The sequence below is a fragment of the Salmo salar genome, chromosome ssa09 (assembly GCF_905237065.1).
Source record: "Salmo salar chromosome ssa09, Ssal_v3.1, whole genome shotgun sequence".
Taxonomy (NCBI): Eukaryota; Metazoa; Chordata; class Actinopteri; order Salmoniformes; family Salmonidae; genus Salmo; species Salmo salar.
In genome coordinates this window covers 21,096,957-21,105,909 of record NC_059450.1, presented here as the reverse complement: position 1 = coordinate 21,105,909, position 8,953 = coordinate 21,096,957, and positions in this window count along the sequence as shown.

Below are 8,953 nucleotides of genomic sequence, written 5' to 3'. Positions count from 1 at the left end.
CCTAATATTATTGATTTGATTCACTTGGCTGTGGATGACTCCAACCTCCATTCTTGGTATTGTAAGCAGATGGTGGTAACACGTCCACCACAGAGATACATCGGTAAACCTCCTGGCCCCTCTCATGCTCTTCTCTCCCGCTACCACTGCTATCTCCTAGCTCTATCCCACCCTCACTAACCAGGGGGAGGAAAGGGAGAGAAACAGGTTCGGCTGCAGGCCGTCTACCTCCGGGGAAAGAAAACATTAATGGTATCCTTTAACATCTGCTTAACCCCAATCCCCCTAGCCCGTAGCCCTACCCCTCTCCACCCCGCTGCCATCCACCCCACCCGCCTAGGGGCTTCTCCCCGGGGGCCTGTTTGTTTCCCTGCCAGGGGCACAGGCGGCGGAACACTGATGAGGTGCTCAGGCCACCGTGAAATGCGCCATAACCTGCCAGCGCGGGGGCCTGGTGAGATTGCTGTATTTACTTTTTAATCTGGCCTCCTTAATACATGCGATAAAAACTTTGTCACATTAGATGGTGACAGATGGGCCTGGAGATGTTATTACAGGTCTGGGGGGGTGGGAGGAGTGTGACTGGGGGCGGAGGGGAGAGAATCAATGCCCCAATCACGATAATTTTTCATCACCCCAATTACATTGTTGAGTGCGTCTCGGCAGCAGCACGTGCACACCCAGTCCTGCTGCTGGGAAGAGTGAGGGAGAGACATAAATAAAGATAAAATGAGGTGCCCTAAGACTCTCATCCTGCTGACTATTCCTCTGCCATCTCTCCAAACTGATGGAGGCCCGGTTTAAATTAAGTCTAAATCTTATTTAGATAAGAGAACTGAACTGCTGCCCAGCCGAGACTCAAGCATCATTGTTTGTTACAGATGGCAGGGCGGTTCTGGGGGCAGTGGCTGGAGTTCATTTGCTTTATTTACCAAATGTGATTGAATTACCTGTGTGTGTGTGTGTGTGTGTGTGTGTGTGTGCGTGCGTGCATGCGTGCGTGCGAGCGTGCGTGTGTGTGAGAGAGAGAGAGAGAGAGAGAGAGAGAGAGGGACCTATTCCGATCACATGCAAAGCATATCTATCATTGTATTTACTAATTAGAGTTAGATTTGAGAAATGTAGACCAAATGAAAGGATTCACCTAGTAATGTCATTTTATTTCAATCATTTTATTTGTGGGGTGCACATGCATGTGTGTGTAGGCCTTCAAAACCCAACCCCCATCAAGCAGGACAAGTTAACCAACTTTGCTTTCCACCTTTATTATTGTCGAAATTAAATGAGTGTTTGTGACATGAGTATTGGTGGTAATGAGGGAGTCTAAGAGGAGAGCAGCTGCCTGCCGAGGCTGTGGGCCCGCGTTCCGCTCTGCTCGCGTCATTAGGAGCTCAGCGCCTCCATCCCTGCCTCCACACTAGCATAAACTGCTAATGAAAAGAATGTAGTCACAGATCTAATTTTTCAGCCAATTCTTGTGTAAACTGGAGATTTTCCAGTGTATGCACTGTGGAACAGGGGCTACTCCATAAATCACCCAGCTCCGCCGCTCTGTCGTGTGCTGCCTCCACTTGGAGGGGGTTCTGAGCACATGCTAGCCACACAAACATATGCTGTAGAAAAGCAGAATCTGCACAGGCACAGTGAGAGAAGGGCCACTCACAGCACCTACACCTGTCTCACACACACCCTACCCACCCCTCTGTCCACATCCTCCCCCTTTCTATCCATCTCAACCATGTTGTCCAACTGCCCAAACCCCATCCTCTCTCCATATTCCCCTCCTCTAAAACATTCCCTCCTTCCCCCAGGCAAAGCAGCCAGCGACGCCTGCCTGCAAGCCACTAAAACGGGTCATTTTTTAATTAAATACAATATTAATTACTGCGAGCATCATTAACGATATGTGAGATTTGACTAATTAGTGTAATAGTTTTGGAGTCACGCTCATTAAATATGAAAATTACAGCAGTAGAAAGGATTGTTTCCGTGATCAATCTTGTATGGACAGAGAGGAAATGATTTAGAGAATAGCTTTTATTGTACAATTAACTCCATTACAACCTGGCAGACAAGAATAAAGAGAGCAGGGAATTTGGTCTGCCTTGAGAGTTTCACAGAAGTGGTGCCTTTGGCTGGTGGCTTTCCCTCCCTTTCAAATGCAATCTTTTCCTTTTAACCAGACGAGACACTTGCCAAAGCACACAGTCCTCTCCAGAGAAGGCCCAGCCCATCATCCAGTCAATTAGGACAGCTGCTAAATGGAACTGACTTGTTGATTGTTTCACCTGACACTTTTAGAGTTCATTGGACTTTAGTTCAGGTTTGTTCGAAATGCATTTTCAAGACATATTTCATAGTGTCATTCTGTAAAGAAAAGTAGAACAAATACATGTATATCATTTTACAATACAATAAAGTATTATATTAACTTAGATTATTATGATACAATAAAATGTCTTTAGGTATTATGGCTCGAAGGAAAATATCCATAGAACCTTTGGGTAAGTTAATTGAGAGAGCCAAGCCAAAGAGATAACAGTGAGGAATAGCCACAGGAGAGATTTCTACCCATCCTCAACTCATCAGCCTCTGTTTGCCCAGGCTGGAGATGGAGGAAAGGAGCTGTCCATTCAGTACCACTCTCCACCACATTGCAAGTACATGAGAATTTCACAACTTTCTGAAATAAGACTGTGAAACATTACTGGAGTATGGATGGCCTCCAAGGTGTGTCACTGGCCAGTGAGCTCCATGCCTTGTTTGTCCGGATCAGGTTGTCTGTCATGTGCTCTGGTAAACAGGCTGGCTAGGACCATGCCAAGCAGGCCCGTGTATGAGTGCTAGGGACCCTGGGCTGTTTAGATTGCCTGGCCCTGTACTGGGCTAGCAGTGGAAATTGGCCCTACTTTCAGAGTGTGTTGGTTTAGCATTTGAAAGCTGTGAAAATAAACGTGTTTGCTGTGCATCCAGTCTGTCCAGGTGTTCTATCATATTTGGAGCCTGATGCTGGAAGGTATTCACTCTGTTTGTGTTGATCACTATGGCATCTGAGAGCAGGGAGCACCCCTGGCAACATGACTGTGTGTGGGCTACTGACACAACTGACCACAGTCCAGAAAAATAAACAATTAAGACATAATCCCTCTTCAACCGATAGTGTTTTTTTATTCAGACTAAAAACTTCATTTAGTTTAGCCATCTCATGCTTTAATGTTCATGCAAGGACTTGGGATCCATTTTTGGGATGGACAGTTAAATAAAGTTCAGTGTGTTGAGATTTGGTGTAGTTCTAACTTTTGAACATACAGACTCGGCCCTGATAATCATGTCTCCATAAAATGAGACCGCATTGTTCATGACCTTGTAGATCTGAGGAGCCTTTGACGGCCTCCTCGTGCATATATACCATAAACATTTCCTCCTCTTTGAATATATGCAATAATACTATCTCTAGTCTCTTGAATACCAGGCCTCCATATTATTGTAATGCTAACCTCCAGACTTCATGCCTCATAGCCAATACTTTATCACATTTGTTCTTTTTTTATGGGTCCGGTGTCTGTTTAAAATGATTGCCCCTGTTTTGATCTGATTAATTTAGTGTGAGCACAAACAATTACTTTTCATCTTTATCAGTTAAAGGAATCATCCCTTTTTATGGGTATCATTTATTACAAGTGGACAGCTCCTTGTTTATTAGAATTTCAAGCAGCATATCGCAGCACTGATCTCCCGCGGTCTATATTTACATTTCAACTTCAGCTAAACAGGCATGACAAACACACATAGCAGAGGCCGGTCTCGGCAAGACTTCGTTTTCATTCCGGCTCTGTAGGCCAGACAGAATATAGAGTTTATGCATAAAGTTCCAGGGCCAGTGGCAGAAGGAGCTGACCAGGGAGAGAGGGAGGAAGAGGAAAGGAGGGAGGAAGGGGGAGTTTGACTGGGCTGAGAGTGTCTGTGTTTCAGCTTTCAGGTGAGCGTCCATCATTCAGTGAGAGAGGATGGGTTCATGGCCTCTGAAATCCGTCCATGGCACTGGGGTGTTCTCAGTGAATCTAAATGTATGTGTGTGTGCCACGGCCAGGGCCACTCTTGACAAGCCAACAGCTGTTAATTATGAATTGGCCTGTGGAGAGGGAGACAGGCTGGTGAATATGCAGAGCTGAAGGAGCGGGCAGAACCCACAGTACACAAGTGTCAGACCCCCACTGCACCCAGAGTGGCAGGGGCTGCCCTGTGTGTCAATCACCGGACCTGGCCCAGCCACCAGGGACAGCTTGGACTGGACCCAGAAAAATACACTCAGGGTAGCATTTAAATTACCTTTTCTAATTTCCTCTTGGTCCATATTTATGGAAAAAGTATATCTAAACAGACAACGGTATTTTTATCTGGCAACCTTTGATTTCTATCTGGCAAATGTTGAAGTGCGGAGTCCTTAGGACAGATCTAGATGATATGGTGAAGACAGACAGCAGTCCTCCTAGTGTCTGGGACATCAGTCCTCCTAGTGTCTGGGACATCAGTCCTCCTAGTGTCTGGGACAGCAGTCCTCCTAGTGTCTGGAACCGCAGTCCTCCTAGTGTCTGGGACATCAGTCCTCCTAGTGTTTGGGACAGCAGTCCTCCTAATGTCTGGGACAGCAGTCCTCCTAGTGTCTGGGACATCAGTCCTGCTAGTGTCTAGGACCGCAGTCCTCCTAGTATCTGGGACAGCAGTCCTCCTAGTGTCTGGGACAGCAGTCCTCCTAGTGTCTGGGACCGCAGTCCTCCTAGTGTCTGGGACCGCAGTCCTCCTAGTGTCGGGGACATCAGTCCTCCTAGTGTCTGGGACAACAGTCCTGCTAGTGTCTGGGACCGCAGTCCTCCTAGTATCTGGGACAGCAGTCCTCCTGGTGTCTGGGCCCGCAGTCCTCCTAGTGTCTGGGACCGCAGTCCTCCTAGTGTCCGGGACATCAGTTCTCCTAGTGTCTGGGACATCAGTCCTCCTAGTGTCTGGGACAGCAGTCCTTCTGGTGTCTGGGACATCAGTCCTCCTAGTATATGGGACAGCAGTCCTCCTAGTGTCTGGGACATCAGTCCTCCTAGTGTCTGGGACATCAGTCCTCCTAGTGTCTAGGACCGCAGTCCTCCTAGTGTCTGGGACATCAGTCCTCCTAGTGTCTGGGACATCAGTCCTCCTAGTGTCTGGGACATCAGTCTTCCTAGTGTCTGGGACCGCAGTCCTCCTAGTGTCTGGGACATCAGTCCTCCTAGTGTCTGGGACATCAGTCCTCCTAGTGTCTGGGACATCAGTCCTCCTAGTGTCTGGGACAGCAGTCCTCCTAGTGTCTAGGACCGCATTCCTCCTAGTGTCTGGGACATCAGTCCTCCTAGTGTCTGGGACATCAGTCCTCCTAGTGTCTAGGACCACAGTCCTCCTAGTGTCTAGGACCGCAGTCCTCCTAGTGTCTGGGACATCAGTCTTCCTAGAGTCTGGAACAGCAGTCCTCCTAGTGTCTGGGACATCAGTCCTCCTAGAGTCTGGAACAGCAGTCCTCCTAGTGTCTGGGACAGCAGTCCTCCTAGTGTCTGGGACCGCTGGGACAGCTGTTGACAAGGGATAAGTTTAGAGAATGGGGGATAATTTGCTCCTAGCTGATTGGTGTAGTGGTCAGCCAATCATCACAGTTATTCAACCCTTTGCGATAGCACCATTAATCTAAGGAACCTCACCAGCCTTTATTTGTCACCACTTAAAACCCCATATTTCTCAACACAGCAGCTAATGCCTGGCGGTACAGTGCAGCCATTCTCATGCCCAGGGTTAACGAGGGGCCTGTGCCTTTAACTTGAAGAATATCTCCAGGAATTTTAATTAATTTTTCACTCTTAGCAGCTGAATCTGCGTTAATCCCCCCCCCCAAGGACTTTTATAAATTTCATCATTAATAAAATCAGACATTCAATTAGTCCCGAAATCCAGATTGCCGACTGTTTCAGAACAGTCCTGGTCGGAATCCTTTTTTTTTGGGGGGGGTTATTAAGGTGGGTATAAAGAAAGTTAAAACTAATTTCATTAATCTAATTGTCATCACTTCAAACCATCGCTTAATTAGTACAAATTAATATGATTAATCAAAATAATGACAAAAACTCATTCAATTACAGGTTTTCAATGGCAAGTGGATGTGTTGAATGTGATAGGGGTATAAAGGATTAGGGCGGGGGGCAGAGACGGCTGTATGGGACAGGATTGGTCCTGATTATTCCCGTGACTGACATGTTATCAATCACGTCACACTTTTAATAACGGCTGGTGAAACTTGAAAGGAGAGGCTGCTCTTTGTTGCTTTCTTTCTTGTTAAATTTTTATCAGAATTCTAAGAATCTACATTCTGCTATGAAATATGGTCTTTCTTCCAAGGTAAACCTATAACCTGCATATTGTAATATTAAAACAGCAGTGTGCGTAACATTTTTGGAAGACTTTGGCGAACATAACTACTGTGTATGCTCATCTTCACCATCTCATATTAATTAGTTGAAACTTGGTTTTGCAACAACATACATCATTTTTTATAAATAAAGCAATCTTCACCACAGCTCTAGGCAGCACTTTTGCCCTCTTTTCTCCACTCCCCCTCCCTCTCTCTCTCTGTCTCTCTCTCTCTCTGTCTCTCCTCCTCTCTCTATCTCTCTCGCTCTCTCTCTCCCCCTCTCTTGCTCTCTCTATCTCTATCTGTTTATCTCCCTCTCTCTCTCTGTCTCTCTCTCTCTCTCTCTCTCTCTCTCTCTCTCTCTCTCTCTCTCCCCCTCTCCCTCTATCTCTCTCCCTCTCTCTCTTCCTCTTCCTTTCTATCTGAGACACAAGGATCTGAATGTCGCCTGCTGTTTCAATATCCATCAAGACCTCTGATCTAACCAAGCAGGAGAGCAGAAACATGTCACCATTTGTCACATGCCACTGGGGCACAAGCCGAGCAGCAGGTATACCCTGGGGTGTGTGGGCCAGGGAGCTGATGGAGGGGTACAGCTGCCAATCCCAACCAGGTCCCTTGTCTCCTGGGACCAGCGACCAGGATGTACCCTGTGAGGCATCTGGGACGGACTGACCTGTGTTCCACCCATCTGGAAAAAAGGTCTCTCCCACCCCATGGAAGGGGGCTGATCAGCAGGCCCATCTGGGGGTCCCAAGAGTCCCTGAACAGAGTTCCCCAGGAAGGATGTTCCACTGTGCTCCTCAAGCATACACCTCCTCACCCTAGCATGTTCACAAAGAGAACTCCCATGGTACCTGGGCTCATAATCTGGTCCTTCTTGGTGAGGTGGTGAGCTCCACTGCAGGGAATACAATTCCCAGCCCCTGTAGAATCAGTATGGTCATTTAGCATTGCTTTAGCATAGATACATGCATAATATCTCTAAATCACACTGCTTATCACACAACATACGGGCTCTCATACTGTAGAATACCCATTAGACATATCTCACAGCCGATTCATGTCTTATACTTATCTTCTGTATTTAAGGCTTAAGTTGACAGGCCTATTGAAGGTCTGCAACATGCTACACAACACATGTTCAAGTATACATGTCATGTCCCATATGTGTTCAGGTACTGTATGTCTTTCCATTGTCCTTCACTCCATTATTCACCGCTTCAATAATACACTATATATACAAAAGTATGTGGACACCCTTTCAAATTAGTGGATTCGGCTATTTCAGCCACACCCGTTTCTGACAGGTGTATAAAATCGAGCACACAGCCATGCAATCTCCATAGACAAACATTGACAGTATAATGGCCTTACTAAAGAGCTCAGTGACTTTCAACGTGGCACCGTCATAGGATGCCACCTATCCAACAAGTCAGTTCATCAAATTTCTGCCCTGCTAGAGCTGCCCTGGTCAACTGTAAGTGCTGTTGTTATGAAGTGAAAACGTCTCGGAGCAACAACGGCTCACGGAACGGTGCTGAAGCGCGTAGCACGTAAAAATCATCTGTCCTTGGTTGCAACACTCACTACCGAGTTCCAAACTGCCTCTGGAAGCAACGTCAGCACAAGAACTGTTAGTCGGGAGCTTCACGAAATGGGTTTCCATGACCAAGCAGCCGCACACAAGCCTAAGATCACCATGCAAAATTTCAAGCGTCGGCTGTAGTGGTGTAAAGCTCGCCGCCATTGGACTCTGGAGCAGTGGAAACATGTTCTCTGGAGTGATGAATCACGCTTCACCATCTGGCAGTCCGACGGACAAATCTGGGTTTCGCGGATGCAAGGAGAACGCTACCTGTCCGAATGTGTAGTGCCAACTGTAATGTTTAGTGAAGGAGGAATAATGGTCTGGGCTGTTTTTCAGCCCTTGACTGGCCTGCCCTGACCTCAACCCCATCAAACACCTTTGGGATGAATTGGAACGCAAACTGTGAGCCAGGCCTAATCACCCAACATCAGTGACCAACCTCACTAATGCTCTTGTGGCTGAATGGAAGCAAGTCCCCGCACCAATGTTCCAACATCTAGTGGAAAGCCTTCCCAGAAGAGTGGAGGCTGTTATAGCAGCAAAGGAGGGACCAACTCCATATTAATGCCCATGATTTTGGAATGAGACGTTCGACGAGCAGGTGTCCACATACTTTTGGTCATGTAGTGTATTTTGAAAGTCTTAGGTCAACAGTCCACTGTAAGTAATGCATAGCCAGTCAACAGTGCCATACTCAGGGGATGCGGTGGCCAAATGGGAAGCCATATGGAGCTATCTCCTCCACTCTCCCCAGCCCTGTTCAGACATGTCAGCTGGGTCCTAATCATGCATTTTTCTGCATGGTGAGAGAGCTGGAGTATCTGTGCCGAGCCAACCACTGTGCCCTGGGGTGCTCCCCACTCTACAGACAATCAACCCGGGGATGAATGGGGCATTTTTCAAGGACTAAACCCACCCTCGCCCCACACGCAGTCACC